Consider the following 14,727-nt stretch of genomic DNA (forward strand, 5'->3'; position numbering starts at 1 on the left):
CCAGTCACATTTAACAGGGATGGATCGATGGTCAGGGCAGTGATGGGGAAGGATAATGTGGGTTTTTCCTCTCTGAACTCGTGGAATTATTTCCCAAATAACTGTGGTGATTGCAGACTGCAAATGCTCTGAATTTATTAACTGTCAGTTTGCACTCAAACGCTAACACCTCCTCCAGCATGTGTAACGCTGTGCCTCCTCTCCCCCGAAGACTTGTATTCAGCTTCTTCTGGTTCGCTGTAATGTTCATGAGCAGAAAAGGCGAGCCCTTTGCTGCTCATGAAAACTTTCACCTCTCCCAGACATGCAGCAAAGCGTTTCAGCACCTCTCCTCTGGACAGCAGGACTCTGTCATACAGCAGGAGATCAGGGTAAATGCTCTCCACCTCATCCAGTAATGAACAGAACTGACTGGGATTTAAACCTTTTGCCATTATTTTATTGATGATCTGAATGACAACATTTATGACCTCAGTGCATTCTACAGGAAAGGTTTGCGCACACAATGCCTCTTGGTGCAGGATGCAGTGAAACGTCAGCAGCTTTCTATCCAGTGACTTCTGCAGCCAGGCCACAAAGCCCCTGTGCAGTCATACTTACCATACTTTTATTTTTATATTTCAATATCACAATAATCTTCTAATTTAGAACTACAAGTTAAAGAAGAACTAACATAAGTTGTTGGTTTGGTCTCTAAAATCCAGAGAGTAATTATTCATGGTAAGGAATTCATGTGGACTCTAAGCCTGTGGGCAGGCAAGGACATTTAAACAGTGAGGCTGATGACCTACCATTTCTTCGTGTGACTGCTTCTGGTCTAAAAGGGACTCCAATACCAAAATCGATGAATTTGACACATAGAAATGCTGGATGATCAGGCGATGTGTCAAACACAATGTTTTCTGGCTTAATGTCTCGATGGTAGACACCCTTGGATTGCATTTCAGCGGCTGCATGTACCAGCTGTCTCATTATGACCTGACAGACAAATGAAAAATACGTTCAAATAATCAGATTTACATTATCCATTAAAGTTTGCCATATATGTTATCTTGCCACTCGCTGACCTTAACCTCCCTCTCGTGCACAAAGGTTCTTCTGTTTGCCAGGTAGGCTTCCAAGTCTATGTTTTTTTGGCCTTTCAAAGACCATAATGAGTTCGTCTTCCAAGTCATACCAGTCGTTTTAAGCGGGCGTCACATTGCTGCTCGTAGCCTCTGGTCCTGCCCCCACTTTTATTAGCAATGCCACCTCCTTGGGAATCTCGGTCATTTTACCATTAAGAAGCTTGAGAAAGAGAACATCAAGGTCAGTGTTCAAACATTAGGCTGTTTGAGGTACACGTTGGGGGAAAACAACGGAAAAAGACAAACATTTCTTACCACTGGTAGATAGCTGACTAAAAACTGAGCAACATGCTTAATCACCACCTGCATTACAGAGAAAATGTGTTTTAGAAAAAGAGAACAGGAGGAACTAGAAGAATTGTAAAGTGCACACATAAGAAGCCATACTGGGAAATTGTCTTGTCTGCGTTTTCCAAAGAAGACAGTCCCAAAGCCTCCTTCACCCAGCTTATCCTGCTCTTCGTATTTTTCTTCAAAGTCCTCTACAGAGAGACAAAACAAACACAGGGGTTGTGATTAGTTGTATGTAGGAAAGCTGACTTTGCCTCAATGTACACATTCATACAGTCTTTGTTAGAAGCTTCATAGTGATTAGCAGATGGATACCAGCTAAACTCTGAGAGCTTGGGAACGAGGCTCTATCACTGCAGGTGTGGTTTGAACTTACCTATGTACTTCTTACCTTTAGTGTGACTTTTGTATGTGCTATGGGTATCTGACTCATAGACGGAGCAGCTGGCCTCCTCCTGTGAGCTTGATGTCTTGCTCTTTTTACTGCGTGGTTGTTTTGTTCCATCGCTGCTTGACTTTCCTTTGCTGCTCTTCTTTCTAAAAGCAGCTGCAAAAACCAAAACCAATTAGACCTCTGAACTCCACACAGGCCTACAGATGATCAATAACTATAAAACAAAAAATCTCTGAATGTCTCACTTACACTTCTCCAAGACAAGATGGCTGAGGCCAGCCGGACTTTTGCTGTCCTTGCTTCTTTGGGAAGCTTTTTCCAGTCTTTCTGTGGCACAATCTTTCCGTTTGGAGGTCTTGATTCGCCCATCTGACGTCCTGTCCTCTATCCTGAGGAACCAGGGATCAGTGTGGCGGTCTGCAGTTTGTACAAAGATCACTTGGTTACTACTGAATCAAAACACCTGAAGTAAAAGCCCCAAATTAAGATGAATTTAACAGGTAAAGGACTTTACTCACCTAGATATTTACGCACACCCACAGCACGTGGTGTGGTAAAGGTCGGCCAAGATTTTGACCACATGTCAGAAACTGGATCAAAATTGGACTAAACTCACTTGAACTCTGACTTTGTCTGCACTTAGAACTATCACAAGACATTAAAACAAAACATCGGGCATTGATGACATCACAGGAATCTAACATTCTAATCTATGCAAACTGTCTCCAAGGCTACATAATATCAAATTAAATCATAGCAAAGGAGTGAAAAGCAGGATCAGTCTTAGGGTGTATGTTACATGTTTGCCAGTTTGGATGAGTGAGTGCAATACTTCATCGGCCTGTGTTGTAGCAACCTGTTGAACCTGCTGAGAAACTTTTCTTTGTCCACTCTGCCCCAAACTTCACATGCTCCATAAAAGTCGAGGCCTAGAGACCTCTGCATAGTTATTAGCATTAGGTTATCAGTATCATCTGATATATATGACATTTACAGTACAGTACTCACACATGACATAGGAGGAATAAATATGAACTTTTTGACATAAATTTGATCATATGAAATTGGATTTTTTTAAAAACATGAAACTTTTTCCTTCCGTCATACGTCAGAAATATAATATATTAAGTTTTTAACATTTTAAAACATTTAAGTTTGCTCGTTGTATTTATAAGATCCTACACGGACGTGCTCCACAATCATTGGTCAGTCATGTTAAAATCCATTATCAGTGGAAAACAAACCTGATCCTCTACTAGAGGCGATTGTGCAATACCTTTTAGACATAACACTCAGCAAACAGTTATTATTAGTTAAAGTCAGTGAGATTTGGAGTGATACATGACACATGACGGAATAAGACACGCAGACTTAGCATGACGAACCAACGAGGAACACGTACACTGTGAATACATACAGAGGGAAAAGAGGACTAGAGATGAGACATGGACATAACTAAGCACAAACAGAACATGATGGCTGGGGGGAAAACACACGTGACAGAAGGAATGGGTCACAAGGGCAAAACATGTAAACGAGAGGAGGAGACGGGAGAAAAAGACATTACTGAAATACATGAAGGGCCAGGGCTGGGGCAGCCAACCAGTCACAGACAAACAGCCACATTTTTTACTGTGTCACCGCAAAGAGCCACATCATACACCTGGGCACACATGAGCATCACCCATCCCTTCCTCTGTCCTGCGTTCAGTTTGGGGTATCAAACTCAGGACCCTAACCCCATCAGGCCGGGGTCTTTGTGTGGAGTCTGCATGTTCTCTCCAGCTTCCTCCCACAGTCTAAAGACATGCAGTCAGTGGGGGTCTTCTCGCCCCGTTCACATTCACACAGAGATGCATTGAAGATCACCTTGTGGTTAGTGCCTTCTATTCGATGTACAGACTGAATAATAACACCTTCTAATTAGTTCTGTCTCCTATTGGTGCTCTTCTACGAGTAATCAGTGCTTGATGGCTTACTAAGCTTAACTTTATTCACAACATTGATAACAAACACACACAAAACAACAACAACATATATTATCTAAAAAAAAATTGATTGGACCACATTTTGATGTTCATCCTACATGTTTATTGAGATTGTCTAGTGTCTGCGACGGTGTCTTCTCCCACGTCTGCGGACACCCGAGGCCTTGTGGGCTCTCCTGCGTCTGCGAACGGGGCGAGAAGCACGTTTGCGTCTATAGCTGCGTCGTGGCATCGTCCAAAACGGCGGTACCTGCTCCACGTCACGGGTTCTATTTATGGACTCACCTGGCAACTTTAGTGATGTCACTGCTGATGTTGTCACTGTTGGTGTGACCTCATGACTCATTCATCCCATCTGAACTGTGGTGTAATTATGAGGTCACAGGGGGACGTGAATTTATTCACAAAGTTGAAAGAGAGTTTGGGTCATAACTCAAAGACACAATGATGCAGTCAAATCATTGGAATTAAATATCTGTAAATTACACGATTTAGAGGGGTCTGACATCACATCCAGTCTCTCTGCTGTGATGTCAAATATCAACGCCCAAACCACACGACCGACAAATAACACAGAACACGCAGCCAGTGACGCACCAAACACACACCATGTTTAGTGACCAATAAATCAAGCGCCACAGGTGGTGTAAATGACAGCTCAGGGATGTGTAATGATGTTGACTTTTTCTGTTCTTGTTCCTTTTTACCAAGCCGGGTTTGTTGGTCCTTGTTTCCCTCTCCTGCTGAGTTCCTCCTGACGGAGTTCATAAGCCAGTCAAAGATCTGCACGTCACAATGGACTGAGATGTCAACTTCCTCCCACCAAAAAAAAAAGAAAAAAGTAAAGTCGTCATGCAGCAGGAGAACAAAAAGTCATACTACAGCTACTGCACCCCTCTAATTTATTAGATTCTTTCAATCATGTGTTTCATAGGGGCCTCGGAGCACTTCTGCACACTAAATGAGCTGTGCTGGAACTTACACCATCACGTAACCCATAAAGGAAATCTCTTATTCATAAAAAGAAACAAATGTTTGCTTTGATTACTCCTTGAGAAACTGAATGTCACGGTCCTGGGTCGCTGGCTCAGTGTTTTCTGTTTTGTTTTATTAATCTTTGATTTCTTGATGTGTCTTTGTTAGTTCTTAGGTTTTGGTTCTGTGTCCCCGCTGTTCTGTGTTGGTACTGTGCCTCTACATAAATAGCATCATAATTTCATATTTTGTCAGCACTTCCTAGCAGTATGTAACTACACAATAAATGTCAGGGTTTGCGTGTTGAGTTATGAATGGAGGACCCAAGATGCAGGCACTGCTGATGTGAGTGAGCTTTATTTATGGAGAGTGACATACAAACAAAGGCGAGGGAGGCGAGAAACAAAACTAGGAAAACCTAAACTGGGAAAGCTGAGAACCAGATAAGAAACCTGGACACGAGGGAATGGAGTTAAAACACGATGACAAGCAGGAAAAACAGCATGGAGGAACACAGACGGACCAGTAACGCACACAAGAGGACGAATGCTATAAATTAGTGATGGCCCGCTTGAAGCTGACGCTCCGGCGCGTGTGTCAAAAACACCAACACACCGCTTCAGAAGCACTCTGTCGATGCTCGATTCGTTTGGCCACAGTCACGTGATCAGTGACGTCCAATTGTGAATTGTGAATTCCACTCTGCAGAGTGGGCAATCATAATGAAGCAGTTCAGTTTTTTTGTACATTCAAGCTGCTCTTCACATTTTTGACCAGCAGATGTCACCACAGAGGACTGTGTTAAAAAGCTTCCAGTAATGAATCGTTTTTCAACACAAGCTTCAGAAAGCTTTGTTTGGCCATCACTACTATAAATACACACAGAGGGAAACGAGGAAACACAGGAGGGGGACACAGCTGAGCCTAATGAATCTGACGAGACGGGTCGTTCATGTACTGTACATGATGCGGGTAGATGCTGTACGTTTATGGGCTGCAGGAGAGACACAGATTTGTGCAGCTGAGGTTGTTTGGGGTGCCTGCGTGTTCGCCTGCTGGGCCTGAGCGAGCCTCTCCACATCTGTGGCCCGGCGGTCTCTTCTCTTGCTGAGGATCTTAACGTAGTTTGCTGGGACGAGCCGGTGGTCTCACCGTCCACGCTGGCCAGGAGCCAGCCACGCACACGGGGCTGTAGCTCTAAACACGAGGGAGATAGTTGTAAACATGGGGCACGCTCACACAAAAGAAGAGCCCTCATCTGTTATTTCTAAGATAAGGAAAACAAAAATAGAAGGTTTTGGGTCAAAGCACTCAGAATCAAATGTCCCGCAGCCAGTAAAAAGCTCATCACCTTTAGGAGCGAGGTTGAGCATCTCTCCAGCTTGCATAGAAAGCTCCTCCTGAGAAGCAGCTGTAAAGTCATATTCTCCTCTGGCCACCACGTGGTCGTCCTCCTCGCTCGCCCAGTTAGTGTCTAAACCAAGCAAGGAAACTGAATGAAAGACATTCATCATTTTAACTGGTCTGAACCAAAAACAAGTCCTTCTGCTTTTCCTTACACTTGTAAAGTAACTAATGGCATATGGAGCTATGGTACCCAATTTATTTGCCACTGAGTTACACAAAGGCACATATGATGTCATACAAGCAGACTCATCTTTACACGTGTACTGCAGCCCTGAACATTACCAGCTTCAGATTCTATTATCAAACTTTGCAACAGCAGCCTTAATTACTTTGAACTCAAAACAATTAGCACCTGCAGCCACTGTCCTGTGTTGAGTACACCTCTCAAAACAACTAAATGTACTCATATGAATATGTGAGTGCTTGCTGTTCCATCTCTTCAGCCTGCTGCACAAACCTGCTGGGGGGACGTCCTCAAGGTGAGGTGTGTGTCTGTATCCTCCCAGGCTGTAGCCGCCACCGTAGCTGTAGCTGTAAGGCCTGTAGCCACCACAGATGGAGCTCCCATAGGGGCTGTAAGAGGGGAGAAGGAGCTGTTGGATGGACAGTAGGACTGCTGGACCTTATGAGGGGGCACCAGGGGCGCCATCCTGGGCAGGACAGAAGGGCTAGCAGGGGTAGAGGAGCCTGTAGCTAATCCTAAATCTGTAGATGTGTTTGGTGACAACATAAAGATAGAATATCAGTAAAATCCACCCATAATTCATTGCAACATTAATTGAGCAAAGCATTAGTTCAGAAACGTCATGGAGTCGAGCTAAACCACAAACTGAATGAACAGCTCATAGAGTGGCTCTCTTCCACAGCGTGTCCTTTGTCCTTTCTCCCTCCCCTCAACCCCAACCAGTCCTCAGAGGCTGCCCCTCCCTATACCTGCTTCTACTGGAAGTTTCTTCCAGTTAAAATGGTGTTTTTCCTTCCCACAGTCACCAAGTGCTCGCTCAAAGGGCTTGTTTTGATCATTTAGTTTCCTCTGTATTACAATAGGGCCTCCACCTTGCAGTATAAAGTGTCTTGAGGTGACTGTTGTTGTGATTAACGCTATATAAATAAACTGAAATTGAATTGAGTCAACTTTTCCTCCTGCCTCATCTCCAGCTCTGCTACTCTTCATCTGTACAGACGGTGGAAACACACAATAAATTCACCATCAACCAGCAGCTAGCGGCAACTTTTAGCATGGGATGTTTTCTCACATGAGCTGACGTTATGAACCAGTCAACACACCTTAAATATCCTTAAATATCATTATCACAGCTCTGATTGTTCAGCTTCTCCAATCTGATGACCATATTCTCTTAACCTTAAAAAGATATGTTGATATGTCCAAAAAAGATAAAGATGTGTCAGATTTAATTCCATTTCCTCACTTAAAGTGGAAAAAAGTGTCAGGGTGGGGGGACTGATTGAACTGTGATTGTGGAATTTGCCTCACACAGGTGCGTTCACTGTTGCTTGTTTGAGAATACTGCTGTATATATACAAATGCTGACTGCATAAACAAACTGTTGTACAGATATTTTTAGAATTATCTGAATATATTAAGAAAAAGACAATAAAAAACAATGACTTGCAGCATCAAGCGGAGGACTTTAATCTTCTCTTGTTTACGAGTTTGGGGACAGGTGAGCAGAGGACTGACAGATGAAAAACACGAGCTTTCTCTAAGGGTGTTGCCTCTCCCTTAAAGACAGGCTGAGGAGTTCAGTTACTCAAAAGGGGCTCAGAGTAGAGCTGCTATTCCTACACGTTGAAGAGAGGCTGATGAGAAAAGGAGAAAGAGGCCCAGGGCAGACCTAGGACACTCTGGAGAGGCTATATCTCTCAGCTGGCCTGAGGATGTCTTGGTGTTATCCCAGAAGAAGTGGAGGAGGTGGCTGGGGAGAGGGAGATGTGGGCTTCTCTGCTTAGGCTGCTGCCCGGGTAAACCAGTCCTTGATAAGCAGAAGAAAATGGATGGATAACAATAATAAGCAGAAGAAGATAAACGACACAAATTTAAAATAAAACATTATTAGTTATTAATTGAAAGATATAATTATTCAGCTATATAATAACTCAGCTTATAAATATATATGTAGGCATTTTTTTGAAGTAAATTATCGGGCAAAGGAACTGAGTTTGTTGGCAAACAGCAGCTACATTTTCTTCTGAACTGACAGTTAGCAAGTACAGAACAAACAGAAATGCAATGAAAATATTTCTGCGGCTTTTATTAATTTCACTTATTAACCAGAACTGCACAAAACAAACAAAAATGCTCAATTAACAGAAGAGAGAGAAATCTAGCGAGACACACTGACTAGGACACGGCCTCAGAGGAACAAACTAGCAGTCAGCCACTTGTACGGCTGTGCAGGTAAATAATTAGTTGCTTTTTTATTCCTGGGACTTCTGATCCTCTCCAAATACACAGGGAAGTACCTGATGCAGCTAGTTTTGGGTACTACCATCACCAAGCATTTAAAAAATCTATTAGAGGATAATAAAGTGTTTTCACCAACCAGAAGAAAAACATATTTTAGCGTATAAAATAGCAGTCTCTTCCAAACAAGTCCTTTAGCATGCTGATGTTAAAAAAGATCATGTAGAGTAAGACAGGCATAGAGAACAGCACTGACTGGGAGAGGCTTTGAACAGATGACATACTCAGATCAATTCAACATATAAGACTTTAACAATGCACAAGCATCTATCAAAAACCTCTTTAATCTATCATCTGTGATATTATTATATACAATTATAATGTATTGTTCATCTCCCTTAAATAAACAGGCAGCCTTAAGGTATGAAATATTCATTTGTCTACTGTTTCAGTGGCTGATAGTGCCCCACAGGCCTCAATGTGAGTTTGAAGCCATTATAATCTTCAAGTTGTTTAACGATAAACAGATTTTGAATGAAAGCCACGGAACTTCGGTAGCACAAAAAAGTCTATATTCTTTGTGTCCATATGGATCAGTCATATTACCATTATTTCCCCCTAAGGTTGCCAAAAGCACCAAGTTAATACTTGAAAAAACTGCAGCAATACACCAAAATAGAATCAATATTCTGTTTACTTGGTGACAACGCTGCTTTTAGCCTTCAATCAGAAAGCTTGAGTTGGCTAGTTTAGCATCGGGCTAACGTTTAAAGCTTTCACTTTGGGGAAGTAACTCGCATTACTGCTACTGCTGTGTAATCTTGGTTAAATTCACAGCATATTCCAGAAATTACCCTGCAATAACTAACTGTTAGAATAGCGGCACCGTATTGCATCACACTGAGTGCATTTCAATCATTTATCCCGCGAGTTTGCTAGCTAGCAAAATAATAAAAACGATTTTAAAAATTAGCATGTGTAACGTCCACACTGGAGAAAATGATTTACTAGGACTTACGCAAACTCCTCCACAGTGAAAACGTACAAATCCTTCTTGCAGACTCCTTCTTGTATTTTTCGTTTTCCAGCAAACACTCATTAAAACGGCCTCCAGGCACGTTAGTGCGCTCACCCCCGACTGTTCGGGGAGGGGGGGTCACACATTGAAACAGACTGACGTGCAGAGGTACAAGGCAGCCCAGGCAGAGAAATGTTGCTTTTAGACTTTGCCATTTTATTTCTCTATCTGATAAGAAAACTATTCAGTCAGATAGTTATTTGTGGTGAATGAAATACAGTTTCAAGACGTTTTAAGCACCAAATCCGAAATAGAAGCACTACAATATATCCAAGATTTTTCAAGGATTTCAAGCACCCGTACGAAACCTGCATATGCAGTTGATGATTGTTAAAATAAAATAGAACATTTTCATCAATTTCTTGTTTGCTTCGGAATCTACGACATGGCTATATACAGAAAAGCTCGACATGTTATGCAAAAGAAAAAAAATACACGAACAAAAATTCTCGTAATTGTCATTTTCGTAATTTCAAAATTCTCCAAAACTAACATTTTCTTTGATTGACTCATATTAAATTGCCTACGGTCAAATTTAGTGTGAACAATATTACACAAACAAACATGTGTGTGTGCGCCTGCGCATACATTAGAATCACTTTGATCCCTTGTGACGCGGTAGCTTTGCTTCGATCCTTCATGACGTGGTAGCTTTGCTTTGATCCCAAAACCCATAATACGAGCGCTCACCCATTATACTTTATGGCATAACGGACGTTGACCTGACACCAACCCAAACCCTTTCCAGATGTTTTCAGAGCATTTTACAAAAGAAACCAAAACAAGTTCAGTTTTGTTTCTAACCAATTCACAGAGCAAACAGACAGATCGTGGCTATTAAAGTCAACAAGAGCGACCCTGAAATTCTGCAACAGGCAAAACTGACCAAAGAACAATTTCAATACGAGACAGATTATCAATCCAAGGAAACTGGATATATAAAACCTAAGCGTTTCAATGACCTCGAACAACTACTGAAGGTTAGGCGAGCACCTGAAAATGGTCAACCATTATTTGTTAGTCTAATCAAACAGATGTTGGCCATGTTTCTGAGGTCGGTTTTCTCCTTTTTTATGTTGTTCTTTCAGTTTTTCTCCTGAGATGAGGTATGAAGTGTCTGTGGTGCAGCTGATCTGGTCTGTCTCAAGACAGTCCAGGCTGCACTCACCTGCAACAGGTGGAGACTCAGCAGAACATTCAGACCTCACAAATTGTGTCTTTCTCAACTCTTCTATAAAGGGTTTCTCTCAGGAGGGGAAGGCAGTGAGGCCTGGAGGAGGTCCACCCCATCACGAGGGCTGGCTAGACTTTCTCAGCCTGTGTGAGTGTATGTGTCTGCACGACCGTGTTTATTGTTTTATATATTTCAAAAAGACGCATGTCCTCACATCTGCAGTTTCTTTGGTGGATCTGGTCTCGTCTGTCTTGAGACAGTCCAGGTTGCATCCACCTGTAACAGGTGGAGACTCACCAGTACATTATGAACTCTGAATGTGTGTGCAGTGTGCGCAAAAGTTTCCATGTTCGGATTTCTTTGGGGGAGTTTATCTCTGGATGTGTGTAAATGTATGTGCATTCATATGTGCCTGCATGGAGATCTGAGGTTGGCTGGTAGGATGGACCTCTGCGCATAATCACATGTGTGTGCAAGCATTTCCGTGTTTGGATTTCTTTGGGGCGGTCCATTAATGTAAAGAGCGGTGAGGCGGCCCGCTCCCGGTTTTTCCTGCTTTCTTTCCCGCACCTGGATGGCGTCGCAACCTCCTCATGAGGGCTGGCTAGTTTTTGGGAGTGTGTGTGTGTCTGTACAACTGTGCTTATTGTTTTGTGTATTCCAAACTAACAGGATTATGACATCACATATATTTAGAATCTTACCACCAATTTGATCCTTTGATCCTTGAATCCATAAATAGGGGTGAGAAGCGATGACTTTTAGTCCATTAATCACAGCATTTATGTTCGCAGAATTGAAACGTTCGCCAGAGAAGTATTTTGAAACATCTGGATCCTTTTCGGAGTTACTGTTTACAGATTCCAACATGTCTCAGAGAAAACAACCCTACAGATTGTTAAGGTAAGTTTTCTTTCTTTTTTCTTTTTTTCTGTTGTTCACTAAAAGAAAAAGGACTCACACAGGCTCACCTCTACACGGCTGCCGTCTCCTCTAACCCTGCATGTTTCTAAGGCAAGTTTTCTCGTTGTTTATGTTGTTCTTTTAGTTTTTGTCCTGAGATGAGGTTTGAAGTGTCTGTGGTGCACCTGGTCTGGTCTGTCTTGAGACAGTCCAGGCAGCACCCACCTGTAACAGGTGGAGACTCACCAGGACATTCAGATCTCACAAGTTTTGTGTTTCTCAACTCTTCTGTTGAGGGTTTCTCTGAGAAGAGGAGTGCAGTGAGGCCTGGTGGAGGTCCACCGATATAAAGGGTGGCCATGTGTGTGTATCTGTTAATGTCTGGATGTGTGCAGACTTATGTGCCTTAGTTTGTGTATGCGTGGAGATCTGAGGTTGGCTGGTAGAGTGGACCTCTGCACATAATGACAACTGTGTGCAAACATTTCCGTTATTGGATTTCTAGGAATTTGGTTTCTTTGGGGGACAACTGCTTAGTGCGTGTCAGAGTATGACAACTGCTCAGTCCGTGTCAGAGTATGACAACTGCTCAGTGCATGTGAGAGTATGACAATTGCTTAATGCGTGTAAGAGTATGACAACTGCTCAATGCGTGTCAGAGTATGTCAACTGCTCAGTGCGTGTCAGAGTATGACAACTGCTCAATGCGTGTCAGAGTATGTCAACTGCTCAGTGCGTGTCAGAGTATGACAACTGCTCAGTGCCTGTGAGAGTATGACAACTGCTCAATGCGTGTCAGAGTATGTCAACTGCTCAGTGCGTGTCAGAGTATGTCAACTGCTCAGTGCATGTGAGAGTATGACAATTGCTTAATGCGTGTAAGAGTATGTCAACTGCTCAGTGCGTGTCAGAGTATGACAACTGCTCAGTGCATGTGAGAGTATGACAACTGCTTAATGCGTGTCAGAGTATGTCAACTGCTCAGTGCATGTGAGAGTATGTCAACTGCTCAGTGCATGTGAGAGTATGTCAACTGCTCAGTGCGTGTCAGAGTATGTCAACTGCTCAGTGCATGTGAGAGTATGTCAACTGCTCAGTGCATGTGAGAGTATGTCAACTGCTCAGTGCATGTGAGAGTATGTCAACTGCTCAGTGCGTGTCAGAGTATGTCAACTGCTCAGTGCGTGTCAGAGTATGTCAACTGCTCAGTGCATGTGAGAGTATGACAATTGCTTAATGCGTGTAAGAGTATGTCAACTGCTCAGTGCGTGTCAGAGTATGACAACTGCTCAGTGCATGTGAGAGTATGACAACTGCTTAATGCGTGTCAGAGTATGACAACTGTTCAGTGCGTGTCCGAGTATGTCAACTGCTCAGTGCATGTGAGAGTATGTCAACTGCTCAGTGCATGTGAGAGTATGACAACTGTTCAGTGCATGTGAGAGTATGTCAACTGCTCAGTGCATGTGAGAGTATGTCAACTGCTCAGTGCATGTGAGAGTATGACAACTGTTCAGTGCATGTGAGAGTATGTCAACTGCTCAGTGCGTGTGAGAGTATGTCAACTGCTCAGTGCGTGTGAGAGTATGTCAACTGCTCAGTGCATGTGAGAGTATGACAACTGTTCAGTGCGTGTCCGAGTATGTCAACTGCTTAGTGCGTGTGAGAGTATGTAAACTTGTCGCAGGGTCCTCTCCGAAACTTCTCCCGAACAAATGCAGGCGTAGTCAGGAAGCATTCAGTGTGGATAGTTTATTCTGCCGGCCTCCCAGGTGCACAAAAGATTTTTTACAAAAAAAATAGAAAACTGACTTAAGTCAACACAAAACAAACATCTATATAAAAAACACAGTCTGCATGTTACCCTCTCTGTAACATCTCACCGAAAAAACCCAGGTAGGCCCTGACAGCCTTCTTTTATACCCCATGGCCCCTCCCACTAGGCATAATCGTCATCTCTTTATTATTTCTTCTCCTCAGCTTATTTCCAGCTGTATTCCTACAATACATATATAAGTAAATACAGACATTTATGGCCAATTCCAGGCAGCCTACAGTGTTTCACAATAACCAAAAAAACAAACAAAAATAATGCAGTTCACGTGACCTTTCAAGCGCGCCCGAACCCACTATTTGATCCCCGGAACACCATACCATCGGCTTGCATAACCACTCGTACAATCGGCGATCACAGCGAGTCTACGCGACCGACTTTATTAAAGGTAAGTGGGAAAAATATGTTGGCCACCCTCTGCGCCGCTCAAAATATACCTCTCACCCCTTTTTGTTTATCTGCCCGGTCGACGAAAAGACACGCAGCCACCGTAATTGTAGAAACTAATGGTGGTGGTGCGTGTATGCGCCCAGATCAGCTGTCTGTGGCCCGGGACGGTGTAACTCCGTCACATCATCCCCTTCCACCTGAAGGTTGGCGTTGTGCGGCAACCTGGAGAGATAATCTGCCACTACAGTGAGCTTGCCTGGTCTTTGACGGATGGTGAATCTGAACGGCTGCAGTGAAAGGTACCAGCGTGTCAGTCGGCTGTTATGGTCCTTCATGGAATGGATCCAGGTGAGCGCTCGGTGATCAGTTTCCAACTCAAACTCCCTTCCAAGTAAATAATTCCTTAGTTTCTCCAGTGCCCACTTAATGGCCAAGGCCTCCTTCTCCACAGTTGAGTAGTTGGTCTCTCGTGGCAGCAGCTTGTGCCTTAGGTATAGGACCGGAAGCTCTTCTCCAGGGTCCCCTTGGGCCAGCACTGCTCCCAGGCCGCTTTTGGAGGCATCCACCTGGACCAGAAATTTCTTCCTGAAGTCTGGGCTCCTGAGAACTGGGGTCGTACACAGGCAGGTTTTCAGCCTTTTGAAAGCTTGTTCACATTCCGCTGTCCATATGACAGGATTCCGTTGGTCCTTGCTGGTCATAGCAGTAAGAGGGGCCGCAATAGTTGCAAACTGGGGCACA

General features: G+C 43.4%; 1 long non-coding RNA gene across 1 annotated transcript; it reads right to left on the reverse strand.

The window, feature by feature from the left end:
* Positions 1 to 5,119: 5,119 nt before the first annotated feature.
* On the reverse strand, positions 5,120 to 9,829 carry LOC148095930 (uncharacterized). Its single transcript, XR_015717375.1, has 4 exons — positions 9,626 to 9,829; positions 6,640 to 8,176; positions 6,127 to 6,249; positions 5,120 to 5,972 (listed from the first exon to the last, which is right to left on the reverse strand). It is a non-coding gene; the product is annotated as an uncharacterized LOC148095930 (long non-coding RNA).
* Positions 9,830 to 14,727: the final 4,898 nt, after the last annotated feature.

This window comes from Neolamprologus brichardi, unplaced genomic scaffold, assembly GCF_056152115.1.
Source record: "Neolamprologus brichardi isolate AB-2024 unplaced genomic scaffold, ASM5615211v1 NODE_ptg000039l+_length_168595_cov_1, whole genome shotgun sequence".
In the NCBI taxonomy this organism is placed as follows: Eukaryota; Metazoa; Chordata; class Actinopteri; order Cichliformes; family Cichlidae; genus Neolamprologus; species Neolamprologus brichardi.